The 16,741-nt window shown below is 33.4% G+C and overlaps 1 protein-coding gene across 4 annotated transcripts in view; it reads left to right on the top strand.

The window, feature by feature from the left end:
- LOC106459387 (potassium voltage-gated channel subfamily H member 2-like) overlaps positions 1 to 16,741 on the top strand; it is a 161,533-nt gene that overhangs the window by 102,664 nt on the left and 42,128 nt on the right. The window lies entirely within an intron of this gene.

Genomic DNA, 16,741 nt, shown 5'->3' with positions numbered 1-16,741 from the left:
AAACAGTAATTTGCAATTCACAAAGTTACTAAATCACTTAGCACTATTTAAACCGTTAGGTTTCCTATAGTGAACAAAATAAACAAATAAACAAACTTCCTCTTTTATATATATAGATATATATATATCTAGTTAGTTGGATATGGTTGAAAATGTTGAACTTATTGCTCATGCTAGTTCTAACCCGATGGCACTAGCTGTTCCCTGTCAATGTACATATATTTTCTAATGGTGTTGTATCTCCCTACGATGTATTTACTTCTGGGTGTTTTTAAGTTGTTGTTTATTTTTACTTTCGCGTAAGGCCACTCGAGATCTGTTTGCATTTGCCGTCCCTAATTTTTAAATGATAGACAAGATGGAAAGCATCTAGTCAACAACACCCATTGCTTACTCTTGGACTACTTTTAACCATCGAATAGTGGGATTGCATGTCACATTATAACCTCCCAAGGCTGAAATTGTGAGCATGTTCGGAGATTGGTTTCGATTTCCCGACCCACAGAGCGATTCAAGCGCCCTTAACTGCTATGCCAGTTAGGCCTTGGCGCATGCTACTTCTTTGCTTACTGGATTTACTAAGATATTAAATGCAACTTTCTGGTGTCACTATCTCTCCGTTCGTAGAATTCTTCTGGTGATGCAGAATACTTTCTATACCAATGGAACTTTCCTGGTGGTAATACTGTTTTCTATACCATTGGAGATCTCCTGATGTTTGTACTACTTTTTATACCACTGGAGATCTTCTGGTGCTAAATACTACTTTCTATACCACTGGAAATCTTCTGTTGGTGAGTGTTGCTTTCTTTATCACTGGATTGGTGGTTTTACTATTTTTTATACCATTGGAGCTCTCTTGTTGGGGAATACTGCTTTGTATACTACTGTAGATCTCCTGATGATCAATACTGCTTTCTATACCACCAGATATCTCCTGATGGTGAACACTGTTTTCTATACCACTGGATATTCCTGGTAGTAACTGCTACTTTCTAGTATTACTGGAGTTCCTCGAATGTATATGCTCGTGGCTGATATTCTCTTGCATGTTACATTTCATCGTAGTGTGTCGTTCCTTGGAAATAAACACTATTCTCTTGTGGCACTAGCTGTTTTTTGGCGATGTATATATTTCATAATGGCATTAGCTTTTTCCTGGTGCTACATGTTACTTCATAGTCATACTAACTGGCTTTCTTTAGTAAATTCAATTTAATGTATAGAGAAGGAACATCGATTGTATTTACATTGTAGTACTCCAAATCACTAACAACACATTTTGTTTATGGATATATCGTTCTTCAACCAAATAAACAACAAAACGTAAATTACAGTATGTTTTATGAACAACACGTGGACCACGAACAGCATTGAACTTAAATATAGTCTTTATGTTCCAAGACATACTTCTGATCATTTGGAGTATTCTGTCCATAGTACAATGTCAAACATTCTGGCGTTACATGGTGAATTGAAGCATTGAAGTACAGTGTGTCCAAGAATGTCTCACAAGTGTTCTATGAGACTTGGATGTTAACTTTTTGCTGTCCATTTAGTTAAATTTACGATTTTATGTTGAATATAGCCCATCTCAACCATGGAAATATGACATCGGACATCCTTCTGCATGAGGACAAAATCTGATTTGGTTGCAGATACTTTTGATAGGCCAAACTGTTTGAAGAAGCACTAAGTAAATAAGTCGTTGAGCCAGAAATACGCCCTTTGAGAGAATTGTGAAAATCTGTGTAAGTAATGATACTAATACCTCTTCATACCATAACTGAACCATCACCAAAATTGTTATATTCAGCAAAACTGCAATTATCATATCGTTTTTCTCAGACTTAACTATTTGTATGAAATACAGGTACTCAGTGGTGTTGCTGAAATTTATAAATATCACAAAAATATAAACGCGCTGAGTGGTCAACTGCAGGGATGAAGCAGATATTCTCGACTTTGGGCCAATCTCCTGAAGTCTGTTCTTTGCAATTTTATGATTAATAATTACTCTTGTGGTCGTCCTAAGATCCATTAAAAAAATTATTCCATTTGTGTGGATTAAGGATTTTTACCAGCTATGTTGTTTGGATAGCAGTCATAATATCATATAATTGACCTTCAATAACCAGATGCCTGATAGTGTGTCCAAACCTTCCTAATGCGTACCATGATTGACTAAAAAACGAGTTGTCACTTGTCTGTGTTTTACCACGTTTCGAACAGTTGAAGAACTCTGGCAGTAAGTACATATTCTAGGCCTGTCTTTCCGCAGTGCATAACTCGTGCAAAACGCACAGAAGCAGCCGTAACATTATAGATGAAATGTGCACTTAACTAATAAAATATAGATTTTTGGAATTAGATTCAGATGTTATTGTCCTGACCATATTGGATATTTGCCACTTTTTGGTTGTAAACTACTTGATAATGATAGTTTATAGATATATTTATAATCTCAATCATTGTTGTTAAACTTCTGATCTTTAATTGCAAATATTTATCTACCTTTAAGTTCGTGAAATCGTCTGTCTACTAACTTTAATCCAATTCGTCTAAATGCAGATTAATTTATGTTTCATTCCCCAGCTGGTCAGTGTTAAGTTTACTCACTTGCAATGCTGAAATCTGTGGTTCGATTTCCCGCGCTAGATAGAGCGCAGATATCCCATTGTGCACCTTTGCACTAACACAACAACAAAAGTTTTGTTTAAATAAACATAATTTGACAATCTGTAGTTTTTTCTACAAAACTAGAATACAGAGGGTTCAACTCACTTTATAAAAATAAAAAATATATATATGTGCTGCAGATTTTTATATTAAAATTAAGAAAAATATCCTTTCCAAGAAACAATACCCACCCAAATAACGAAATGGTCATGTGGTTAGGGCGCTCGACTCGCAATCTGAAGATCGCGGATTCGAATCCCCGTTCCACCAAACATGCTCGCTCTTTCAGCCGTGGAGGCCTTATAATGTGACTGTCAATCCCACTATTCGTTGGTAAAAGGGTGGGTGGTGATTACGAGTTACCTTCCCTCTAGTTTTTCACTGCTAAATTAGGGACGGTTATCGCAAATAACCCTCATATACTTTGAACGAAATTCAAAGCAAATCAAACCAAACAACACCTTGTACTGATATCAAGGATTTGAAACTGATGAAGGCTTACAGTCTAAAGGATTACAAAATCCAGTCACACCTATTTAACATGACGAAAAAGAGGATTAAAGAAATTGCAGCTACAGCAGTATCTTTCGACCAGTCCCTCAATATAGCTGCATCCCATTTTTATGCCTTAAACGCGACCTTGGTAGCAGATTTTCATTGTACAGTGGAGAATTTCTGGAAACTTTGTCACGGTGTATGGTCTAAGGCTGACCCAACCTCACTTTTCCGAAGATTGCTGTGTTATAATAGAAATTGCGATAAGTGGAGTAATAATGCGTAATTATGGTCACCAGAGTGAACACGATCGAGGAATTACTGGCTAATTATAAAGAGTAATCCCATATTTAAAACGATATCTTGAAAAAAAAAAAACTTGTATCTTGAAAAAAAAACACTTGTTCTACATAAACAGAATTTCACCAGAAGTACACTGAAATTCATAAGCTTTAGTAAGAAATGTTTAATTACGGACAAGCCTTGTCGAGCTTTCCACATTGTCAACTTTACAAGTATAATAAAAATATATTAAATTTTACAAAGACAAGTAGGGGTTGATATGAACGTAACCTAGCTAGTTATAGTAATATAAAAAAATTTAATGCTATAAAAAAGTATTAAAACACGAAAGTCAAAAACACAAAACTGAGCTACTTAAAATTTAAAAGACATTATCCCTACTTTGGCTCAGAATAACATTATTACAGTGATCTGCCAAAGTAGGGATAAAAACAATTTTTAATGTTAAGTAACCCAGTTTTTGTAGTTTTGACTTTCGTGTTTTCTATATTACTATAGCTAGCTAAGTTACGTATATATCGATTCCTACTTGTCTTTATAAAATTTAATATTTTTTATTATACTTGTGTGTTTCCTTTTTATTAGCTATATTGTTGTGAGTTGCGCGTATAGCCGATTCGATTTTATTAGTCATCAGGATCTCTACCAACCTACCCTCGAATCTAATTATATGCTAAAAGTAGCGCATCGTCCGTTATATATATATATATATAAGTATCTTTTTCGGTAAAAGAAAGGAATACTTGTGACCACAAACGGAAGAGTTCTGTGAATGAGTTAGAGCGATAAGGTTCTTCATTTCTTCTGTACGCTTGTCTGGAAAAATCACTTACTTACTTAAATGAAAATTAGTTTAAATTCTGAAATTTTTATTCATGATATAAACACGTATATGGCGATCTAGGTGGCTTTATGAGTACAACAAGGTTTAGTGTAGCTCAGCTAATACTATGAAAAAGTCATTGTTAATATTCAAACATTTTAAAGGTGGTTTTTGAATGAACGAATCTTATGGCCGTCATTTTGTTTCATCACGATCCCTACTATTAAGTACTACCGTACTTAATGATAGTCACGTGTTGGCTCCAGTTTTACCTGAGAGCATCACGTATAGCCAATGTTTGCATATTCGAATCTTGCTTGTTTTGTACGTGTTCTGTTTGTTGTTGGCGCATAGTAAAGTGGATAATTTGATAAAAGAGACTTGTGTATTATTCGGTATTTCGACTAATCATGGACCTGAGGTGGTGTAGATAATCGGGGAACTACTTGAGGGGGTTCTCAGTTATTCATACTGCAGTTAAAATCTTTCTTCATACCTCACCGTGATTTTTTAAAGCTTTGATAATACTTTTAATGAACAGCGTTTTGCTGGACCATTAACGCGAATCCTTGTATTGTAAGACCAACGATCTCCCATACAAAAATAGTGGTTTTACTGTACGTGTCAGGCATGGGTTGTACGTTACTTGTTTTGGCCTAGCGCAGTGGTTTCCAAACTCTGTGTGTGGTGGTGGCAAGTTGCTAGAAATTTCACGAGAGTTTCACCAAACGAAGACTAATTAAGAACTTAAAAATAACCTACAAAAAAAAAAGAAAAAATTCATGTAGCACCAACGGTGTCGAGCATATCAAGATAAGTGGGTTGAGGGTATCGTCATTAATAAAAAATTGGAAGCCGCTGGCCTAGTATATATGTCCATGATGATGCATAAAAGTGAATAGTTATTAATCTAATTACATTGTTATGGTTCTATAAATTGACCACATAGAGAACAAAATATTGTAAAAATAGCACACTTTTGTGTTGCATTATTGTTGGCAATCACAGATTATATCATGTACAGCCACTCTGTAAACCAAATTTAATTTATAGTGTTAGTAAACAGGTTACACATATAAAGTAAAATCATTTCTCTTTATAAATTCTACATATTTTTCCCCAAATTCGTTTACTAGTATGTATTCCATTGGTTTATAAGAAATACAATAGATGGCGCGCATAGCTTATAGTCAAAGATCATAGAATTTCTAGATTTGAAGCAAACATATTTGTAGATGAGTTTTATACTTTCTGTTATTAACATATGTATTGAATAGAATCGTAGCAGAGATTTATAACGTGTGAGAGTTATTGTTAACATTTACCATATGTTTATTTATAGCTCTTAATAGGATAAATCAGAGAACAATAGTAGCTTTGGGAATAAAAATCATACTCACAATCTTCCAGTTATTAATGCCTTGAAACTATGGAAAAATCTAATAGCAACTGAAGTATTGGTCATGTGGTTTAACAAATTATTCTCTTGACGTGTGAATTAATTATCTTCAAAGCTTTTCTTTGTGGAAAAAACAAGTTTCTGGCGGGAAAAACACCGATGTCGTTATCTTAATTAATATAGTTTCCAATAAATAAATAATTTTTGAAGAACTCTTTATTTTATTTTTGCCTATATACTTCATTTATTTTTGTATGTAACAGTTTTGAAAATACATAACAATTATTGCAGTTTTATTCAATGTGGTTTATTTGTTTTTTCTTTGCCTTCATGAAACCAGCTAATGCTTGGATGTCAATTGTTGTTTTATAAAAGTCATAGCATTCAGATGGTGATTACAGGCCCCTAGTAATCAGGTATCAACGATTAAGTTACTTAAGAATCTCTTCTATTAAGACATTAGCAATTAAGCAACTCATTGTAATCTCCAAGACGCGAATATCAATGGTTAAATTCCTTAGCGATCCTTGGCATTATGATATTAACAGTTAAGCTACTCAAACAGTGGTTAAGTTCCTCAATGATCCTTACCATTCTGGTATTAGTAATCAAGCTACTCATTATAATCTTCAGAATTCGGACTAAGTTCCTTAATAATCCCTGGGGTTCGAATATCAGTGGTTAAATTCCTTAGCGCTTGGCATTATGATATTAACAAGTTAAGCTACTCAAACAGTGGTTAAGTTCCTCAATGATCCTTACCATTCTGGTATTAGTAATCAAGCTACTCAGTATAATCTTCAGAATTCGGACTAAGTTCCTTAATAATCCCTGGGGTTCGAATGTCAATGGTAAGTTACCTCAAACTTTAACTAATGTTTCAGGGATTCTCATAAACGTTTTTTCCAATAGCGGAATAACAAATACGAAATATTGTAAGATTTTTGGTACAATATTCAATATATCCTATTCACACTGAAGTTAAATATTTTCGCAAAAGTACTAGTTTAAGTAATCTCCTGTTAAATACAAACTTTTGCCAATTTCTGGTAATTTTATATCGGCATAAACTATTTGCAACAAGCAGGTGAAAATAAATATTATACATATGTCTTTCAATGGTTTAGGCGTCGAATGAATATTTTACATGAGATGCGTAAAAGTAAAGTCACGTAGTTAAAATGATTCAAGCTATAAACCAAGTTCTAAAATGTAGTTTTATTTTGGAGAAAACATAAATAAATCGATAAAAGTTTGCATCTGTTAGAATATTGATATTTTACAATCCCCAATTACTTCTTTTTCATTTTAAAACCTTGAAAAATGTAATCATGATATCTAGTGCTTCACAATTCGTTAGCGTTCTCATTTTGTAAGTATTAACTCCAAATTATTGGAATTATAACTTTTTTCGCTATGCCCTGTAGTGGAGCATGCTATTGAAAGACATGACTTATACTAATCCAGATGGCAGACCAAGGTTGGGTCAACGTTGACTGATGATCCAGTTTGTTATAAATTGTTTGCCAATACTCCAGTAATGTCGTTCCAAGAAATTAAAAACACTTAATTAATATTAGATAAACAATTATATGCACAAGGGTGTAGATCTATGGATGTAAAGAGTTTTAAGAAAAGTGCCTTTTTCTTCTTCTTATCATTATTGTTAAAATGTTATCAAATGGCATACTATTATATAATAAAAATAACAAACTTAGAAAAATGACTGTTGGAGTTTGAAATATAAGAAGTAATGAGGTCATTCATTTAAATCTCCCAACTGTTCTAGAGTATTATCTAGAATGCAATTAATCAACACTTCCAAGCTACATTTTATTGTAGAGGTCACTGTTCTATGCCACTCCAATATCTTTGTAAATAAAGTTGCATGTGACAACTTTTAAATTAATGAATTTGTACTGCTACAAATTGATAATGTATGAGTGAGTTTTGTTATGCTTTTCAGAGTTCGATATTGGTTGTAGTTTCTTTATCGCCATTCTCTTTTATTCTCACATCTTATTTGTTGTCGAAATTACAAATTATAGCAAAGTTCTTTTCATCAGCAGTTCAATCATATTCCTGATCTAGACGCTCGTAGATAATTGAGGAATTACCAGCCCTGGGCTTCAGATATTTTTTGCCGCTCTAATCGTAGCATGGCTAATCCCATATCTCGTTCACATCGAGAACAGATCAATAAAAATCGTATAAAAATTTGAAGTTTATATATTCTGTCCTTTAACTTGAAAAAGTCCTCATCTCTCAACATTGATTATATAGCTATACACACTGAAATTTGTGGATAGTTTGATTTCAAGATATTTTTTATTTTATTTCTCACAATAAAATTGTCTTTTTTCCATAAATAAAAGACTGACATATAATGACATTTGGAAAACATCGTAACTTAAGTGATGTAAACTCCATTTAAATAAACGTTCCCAAGTAATGATGGATAATAACCTTTTTTTAACAACACATTTTGTACAACTTCTATTTCTTTATGAAAATAATGAGAGTTACTGGCAATATGATAAGTTCTATAAATTAAGATATAAACATGTCATTAAAACTGCCAAAATGATGACTACAGTCCTGTATACGTTGGTTTATGATACGTTCCTATTTCTAAATGATCTACAAAGTTGTTGAGATTTAAATGGAAAACAAATCTGAGTTATTTAAGACTTCGACTTTAAACTTAACACAAGGTTTTTGTTGGTTTAGATACATTAAGAAGATAACGAAGGTATCATCCATACACAGTGGCGTAAGTAAGACTTAAGAATTGCCGACAAGGAGAGAGACGTACATCTTAATTTGTTTGAACTAAAGAGTGGTTGAATTATTCTGATGTAGTAAAATCATTTAGAGAAACGACAGAGCAAACTGAGTTCATACACTGATCGCCTCAGTTAGTGGTAGGTACTATCATGGTGGGAATATAATAATTGTAGTTCCACCATGCGTACTACTACGTACTTCGCTTTCACCAATGCCAAGCTAACTGGTCCGAAATTTGATACATGTATAATTCGAAAATAAAAACCAATTTCAATTAAAGTTTGCTTTACTTTTGAATTTTCAGTTACGTTAATGATATTAATCAGCCAGAATCGTAACTACAATTATTGGAAGGTAAATGTAGGGAGACAATTACTTTTTATGCGGTTCTTTTGTAGTTACGCCACTGTACACATAGTTATGGTATCTGGAAAGTTTAAAACTCTCTGGACAGTTATTCAACCATTGTTTTTCATGATAACATAAAAACAGGTTTGAAAGACTAATTTTGAGCCCATAGTAACACCATCTATTTGATAATAAATAGTTTTATTAGACTTAAAATGAGATTTTTAATGGCAAAATTTAGTAGCTCACTCAGTAAAATCTGATTTTGCTAGACCTTTTGTAATCGTATCATTTTGTAAAACCAAATCTATGTTAATTGAACTGTCTCGTGTAAAATAATGTCAGTATACAGGGGAATATTCAGTATCAAAACTCGTACAATAAGCTTGATTATCAAGTCTTAAACTTACCAGTTGTTTAGAGATCTCAAAGCTGTTCTTAACTATATATTCATTATTTTAAAATGTGTTAACGAAAAACTTCAAAAACCTGCTTGTTCCTGGTTATAGTTGCCTACAGTGGAAACTATCAACCTAATGGGACAATTATTTTATGAAGTTTTGGTAAACCATACAAAATACCGTAGTGATATACTTTAATGAAATTATCTTGCTGTGATTTTAACAAATATTTGTAACTGACTCCCACCCCATTCTTTTTGTAGGATCAAAATTCAATTTCTAAATCGGCCCTGTGGTAGAACTCTTGATTTCGAAGCTGTCGAAACCAGGTTCGAATCACTGTGATAACATAAATTTTCCTCGTACTCTGAAGCTGTGGATGCCTCACAAGAGGTAAAATCAAACCCTACTATTCAGCATCACAAGAGGTAAAATCAAACCCCACTATTCAGCATCACAAGAGGTAAAATCAAACCCCACTATTCAGCATCACAAGAGTATCCTTCAAGGAGCTTTGTACGAAATGCAACACACACACACACAAAACATTGGGTAATATCTTATTTACATTTCATCAAATGGCACCATTCCATAAAGTTTATAAAACCATATAATTAATATAGAAAGTTGTAATCATGTTGGCTATAGTGGTTTAACCAATGTTGGACAACATTTACTTACTGTCTGGGAACTTTGGAGGTATACAATAGAAACGTTTTTCATTTATTAATTGATTCTCATCGGGGGTGAAAAGTGTAAAGAATATGTAGAAACCGTAACGACCTTACACAGCATTCGAGCTGTATAAAGTTAACAAAGGGAACTCCTGAATCTACTTACTGATGTATGTTCTTACAATCAGACATTTGACAGTGGAACTCCTGAATCTACTTACTGATGTATGTTCTTACAATCAGACATTTGACAGTCATAGATTCGTTTTGTTTTGTTTTTTTTTATAGCAAAGAGAACGGCATTTCCTTCTGTTCCCTCTCAATTCGAGCACTGACCCTATATAAGATTAATAGTAAATAATTATCCGAGCAATTCGTAGACCTTTATACAAATATATATATATATAAACCATAAACGAAGTATTATTAGTGACGGACGATATTTAAATTGGTCAATAGTCAGTATGGACAAACATTTGGTTTGTTTGTAGTTAAATAGGAAGCCACACAAAGGGCTATCTGTGCTTTGCCCACCACGGGTATCGGAACCTGGTTTCTAGTGTTGTAGGTCCGCATACATACCGCTGTGCCACTGGGGAGCTGGACTAAAAATTAAGAATTTCTTCTTGTTTTGTCAAACTTCAATTTAAATGCATACATAATGCTTTGTGTCTAACTTCAGAATTGCCTATTTTGTAATTTGTGCCTTTGCCACGAATAATGCAATGAGCGTTTCTGATAATAGTATAAATCTTTGTAAAAGTTGAAATGCTTAAATTAAATTCAGTTCGCCACTGATTGCAAATAATTCTCTGTGGTGGTTATCGATGTATAGAAACTCGTATAGCTTTACACGTCTCAGTACTGTAGACGGTTCGAGCAGGTGTTGACGATACACAAATGTGCAAACAACAGATAGGATAACAGATCTACAGTTGCATCATTGAGGTATTTGTAACGTGATTTATCACGTGTTATTAGTTGTATATTCTATAAGGTCGCGTTTACAGTGGATTACCTGTGCTGCGCCCACCGCGACTATCGAAACCAGATTTTTTAGCTTTCTAACTATTCAGTAGCCACACAAGTTTGAACAGAAGTAATTAATAAACGTAGACTTAATAAATTTCATAAAGTTTTCAGTATAAGGCTTGGTGTATATAATCCTTTAAAGCTCCAGGGAATGGTCCATGTACTGTATTAAACTTTCAAAATAGCCCTGAAGTGTTTGCCACATAATTATGAAAGATTTCCACGGTTTTCATGGGAAGGGCTAATGTTTTAGTATAAAGTTAATGACATAGAAAGAAAGAAAGAGAAAATAATAATAATAATTACAAGAATGTATAATCACACACACACACTTTTGATTTGTAATATGTATGGTAAATCACAAGTTTCTATGAAATGTGATGGGATTAATAGGCTTTTGTCTCAAAATCCATTGACTGTTGTTTTTTTTTTAATTTTATAATATCGTTGTTATTTACTGGAATCTATTTATCATTTTTAACAACAGATATGAAACATAGCAGGGTTCGATTCCCACTGCGGGCTTAGCGCAAATACCCCATATTGCAACTATGCGCTGATCACAAACTCATAAAACTGAGTTAACTTTTTAGCGTAAGGATTTTTGACTGAAATAAAAAGTTTGGCTCTAAATTACAAGTAAATAATAATAATAACGTCCTCAGTTTTTGGTAAAGTTGTATATCATCATGCCAAATGTAATGGTTTATAACGCCCTAAGATGATGTAATATCACATCATAGTAAGACAGATAATATTTTTTGCCACAACGTACTTTACTGGTCCATTAAGAATATTCATGCAGCTGAAGAAGACAGAAAACTGCTTGTTAAGCCATACTGTCAAAATAAATCGCTTTGACACTAATCAACTTAATAACATGAATAAATCGTTCAGGTTATAAACTACACAGTTATGAAAGAGTAAAATCGTTTGTACCCCAAACAACGAAAACAATAAATGAAATATTTGTAAATTACACGGAAATGGTTTGTAAACCAAGCAAAGAACAAAACAAAAAATTAATAATAAATCGTCTTTAGACCACATAACAAAGAAGCAGTGAATAAATTGCTTGTAAATGAATATCACAACAAGAACAACAATTAATAAATCTCCTGTACAACAGAGAAACAGTAAACAAATTGCTTGTAAATGAATATCACAACAAGAACAACAATTAACAAATCTCCTGTACAACAGAGAAACAGTAAATAAATTGATTGCAATCACAACAAGAACAATAATTAATAAATCGCCTGTACAACAGAGAAACAGTGAATAAATTGCTTGTAATCACAACAAGAACAACAATTAATAAATCGCATTTAAACCACACAACAAAGAAACAGCGAATACATTTCTTGTAAATGAACACAACAACAAGAACAACAATTAATAAATCGCCTGTACAACAAAGAAACAGTGGATAAATTGCCTGTAAATGAATATCACAACAAGAACAACAATTAATAAATCACCTGTGCAACAGAGAAACAGTAAATAAATTGATTGTAATCACAACAAGAACAACAATTAATAAATCGCATGTAAACCACAAAACAAATAAACAGTGAAAAAATTGTTTGTAAATGAACATCACAACAAGAACGAAAATTAATAAATCGCTTGTAAATCACGCATCAACTGAACAGTGAATACAGTTCTGTGATATGCGTATTATTATTTATATTTATGTGATTCCCCTTTAAATTCTCGCGTTACTAGTAAGTAAAAACACATGTCATTTCACGAGTTAAGATTATATACTGAGATGACAGCTTGACTTCCTTTAAAGCCATTCTTCCTAATAATTGAAGTTTTTCGTTACTTGGTGGATCATTAAAAATATTACTCGCCTGTCGTTTTCACATACCATGAGGAATAGGTGTAAGATCCACAATAACTCAATAACTTGATTGATTTAAAGTATAAACACACTTTTGTTCAATAAAACTGTTAAAAAATTCTGAATTGTATTAAACTAGTAATTAATCGTCCCTTGGTGGGACGGTGGTAAGTTTATGGACTTGCAACGCTAAAATCCGGGGTTAGAATCCTCGCAGTGTACACAGCAGACAGCACAATGTGGCTTTGCTATAACACACACACAGTATTTAATCACAAATGTCTTTATTACTTGCCCAAGTTGTAATATGAAAGGATGGTTTTCTAGATGTCGTTCAGAATGAGTATTCACGTGACAAACCAAATAAACATGCATTTGTTAGAGCTCTATAGCAGACTGTAAAGAATACTGCCTGATAACTAACTTCAGCTCTGTAGTTTAGCCATTTTCAGATGTTTTACTTTGATGTGAAAGACACTTACCAGAATTGATAAAGAAACGTGTAACAATGTAGCAATGTTTCTTACCTGATTTAAATTTGGGTACTGTTAAAAATGTGCTACCAAATTTAAACTGTTTTCGTTAAATCTGTCTATGTTACTCATGTTTAGTCTTAGTTATGAAGTAAAATTATATCGTATCCGTATATGTTGATGTTTTCGTTTTGTGTTTGTTCCCACGTGGCTATCGAGTTTGTGTCAGTAAATGACTTCCTTATCGTGGCGTATTGTTAAGCATTATGTTTCTCTGTTAGATTAAGACTAATACCGGATTACACGTACACTTTAGTCATAAACTCCTCGTGTTCCTGGGGGCGTGCGCCTCACGTCAGCTACACCTGGAATTGATCTAGGTTGATAACAGAAGAGCTGCAGACATAGACTTTTGAAGCTCTACTCTTGAATGAGTAGGTTGCACCTGCCTGGAACACGTTAGAAAACTTAGGAAGATACAGCAGTTTCACGTAGAGTGCGGTAACATGAACATAAACCTAATGTATATCATCTGAGTTTCTGTTATTTGCCAACGTGTCCTGTGGTTTGGAATAACTGACTGATTATGCAAATCTGGATTCACTAGCTCGAAATGACAATATCTGTGAAAGTGTGAATTTCTAGTGAAGGTGGAGGTAGCGGACATTGTGTGTCGAAAATTAAGAGTGTTTGGGGAATAAAAATTAAAATAGAAAGTAAAACGTATTACTTCGAAATTGGAAGCTTTACAGTTTCTCGCTTCCCAGGTTGAATTAAACGCTATTGATCAGCAGAGTCAAAATTATAATGTTCGATTTAGAAAGAAAGAATATTTGGACCCATAAAACAAAATGTTTAATTCGGAAGATGAATTTACTTGTACACAAAAGTGTAGCGATCAATGCCAAAACTTCGTATCAAACTAGTAAAACTGTTATCTTATCTCAAGAAGATAATTTTGTGACTCATAATATAACCAAGTCAAAGAAGAATAAGAGGGATATTGGAATCTGAGATTCATCACCCTAAACGCGATGTGAAACATGCAAACTATATTTTGGATGTGGAGAATAAAGATAAACATCTCGATGAAAAGAGTAATTAATAAATTTTGAATAAAGTTGATTAAGAAAAGTCTCTGTAACAGGAAGATGTACAAATAATTAAGTACAGTCGGGCTCTTTGGTTTTTACTGTGCTCCACGTTACTTTTAACCGACCCAGGAAAAGTGAGAAAACGTTTTGTATGGTGGGAAAATCTTCCGACGACTCGTGCGTAGGAGGCGAAGTGAGGGCTAAGTACCGACGAAAGGATAGTCGGCTTGGCAGTATCGTACCTCAGGTTTGTAGAATTTATTGGGCCATCTGGTGAGCATTTATTTAATTAAGTGATGACAACACTAGGTGAATAAAATGTGTTGTAATTAGTAGTGATCTCAACATAGTCAACCTCTTTCACGACTAAAGGAATCTTTAAGTTGCATGCTATAATGTAGAAATGTGAGCTACATTTTTAGTGTAAACCACGTAGTGGTTACTTAATGTATTTTTAGGCTGTGAATTTATGTGGTAGGGTAGGGTAGTGAGTGAGTGAAGATGATAGGCTTAGATATGTATGCTATTCAGATATTTTTTCCCCCCAAAGTTACCGAAAAACAAATGAAAACAGTTAAACCAATTGATGTTGCTAACTCAAGATGGCGATATTTCTTTAGTAACTCACTATGAAAGAAGCCAAAGTACAGCCTGATTTATTTGTTTTATAGAAGCAATGAGTTCCTCGCATATTGATTTCTCTAAGGAAATATTTAATTATTTATCTGTGGAATAACTGCTGCATGACATTTGTTCGAATGACGTCATAAGACTGTAGGGTGCCTGGAGTTTCATTTCGAATGTGGAATTATTTTGGGATGTTCACTGATGCCTCGTTCTAGGACGATATTGATCAGTTAGTGCTTTTCTGCTGCTCTCTTAGTGGTGGAAGGTTATCTGCAGTGTAAAGCCTCAGAGGCAATGACAAAGCAAAGACATAAAAACAATGAAATTAATCAGTGAATATTTTATGAACCGACACGTAACAAGCAAGCTAATAGTGATATACGTGATATTGTGTGCATATATGAATATTTTGAAAAGGATATAAAACATGATTACGTCAGCGTTATCTTGTTATACCAAGTCAGTAGAAAAATTTACTATCCAGCAATCAGCTGATTAAGCCACGATCTTTGACTTTTATTACGTATTTATTAGCTAACTAGCTTTTTTGTATTACTTTACAGTCCAAAGAAAAAAAAAACACTTTCATTAGCGAAATGAAACCCTATAATTAATTGAAATAAAATTGAAATACTAATTTTAGTGCATATATAATTAATATATTTCAAATTTTAGCCTACTGTCAAACAGTACACAAATTCTACACAAAGTACACAAAGAGCTAGGATGGTTTTCATTGGTCAGTTTTACCGTAACTTCGCTCAGTGGAAGAGACGATAATGAAAAGATACAAGTCAGAGTGACGTACTAGAGCCCCGTTTTATGTAGCTACTTAACTATATATTTGTGCATATAAAGGGCAGCAGTGCCTGTCGAACAGCATTTATTGATCTTGTTTGATAGCCGTTCTGTAAGCCTCTCGATTGATCCTCCTCAGTCTTGAGAAAATTTAACTATATTTCTTCGTAATATTTATTTTCAAACTGAATAACACGTAATTTTCGAGTTGTTAAAGTCTATTTTTATGCTTTTAAAATGTTTGAAAGACGCTTGAATAAATTCACATCTAAATATCACGTCTTCAGAATATCGTTTTTATATACAAATCCGAGATTATCTGAAGAAGTCTGAACTCATTAATAGGTGTAATTATAGATGATAATTAACACATTCAGACTTCCATGGATACTGATTAATAATTACATTATTTTACGTGACTTAAAAGTGAATCTTGCAAATAACGCTGCTTCAGTTCAACCTTTTAATTTTTAAGTTCTGTATATGAAAATTGCTTTGAATAATCCGAATAATGTCGCGTTTTGGAACACTTTCATTAACCACCCCCCAAAAGACGTACATCACGTATAATAATTAAACGAACCGCTTAAACGTCACGTTAGTGTAGCCTATATAATTTGTAAAGTTTAGTATACTCTAATCCGTTATAGTGATGGCACATGACGAGACACACATTCGGCATGTAATGCTGTTTGAATACAAGAAGGGAAACAACGCCTCTGTAGTCACAAATAATATCAAAGAAGTGTATGGAAATGTTTTGAACGTTCGTAAGTGTTAACGATGGTTCAGCAAATTTCGTTCAGGTGACTTTAGCCTTAAAAACTGTAATGGCAGGGGCCGACATGTTGGAATTGATATTGATGCTCTGAAGACGCTTGTTGAGTCTAATCCAAGGTAATACACTCGTGAAACGGCCCTGAAATTGCATGAAACAAAACGTAAACATCTAAGAAATA

Source organism: Limulus polyphemus, unplaced genomic scaffold (assembly GCF_000517525.1).
Source record: "Limulus polyphemus unplaced genomic scaffold, Limulus_polyphemus-2.1.2 Scaffold600, whole genome shotgun sequence".
In the NCBI taxonomy this organism is placed as follows: Eukaryota; Metazoa; Arthropoda; class Merostomata; order Xiphosura; family Limulidae; genus Limulus; species Limulus polyphemus.
The sequence above is the reverse complement of the archived record's forward strand: the minus strand, read 5'-3'. Positions and strand labels throughout refer to the sequence as shown.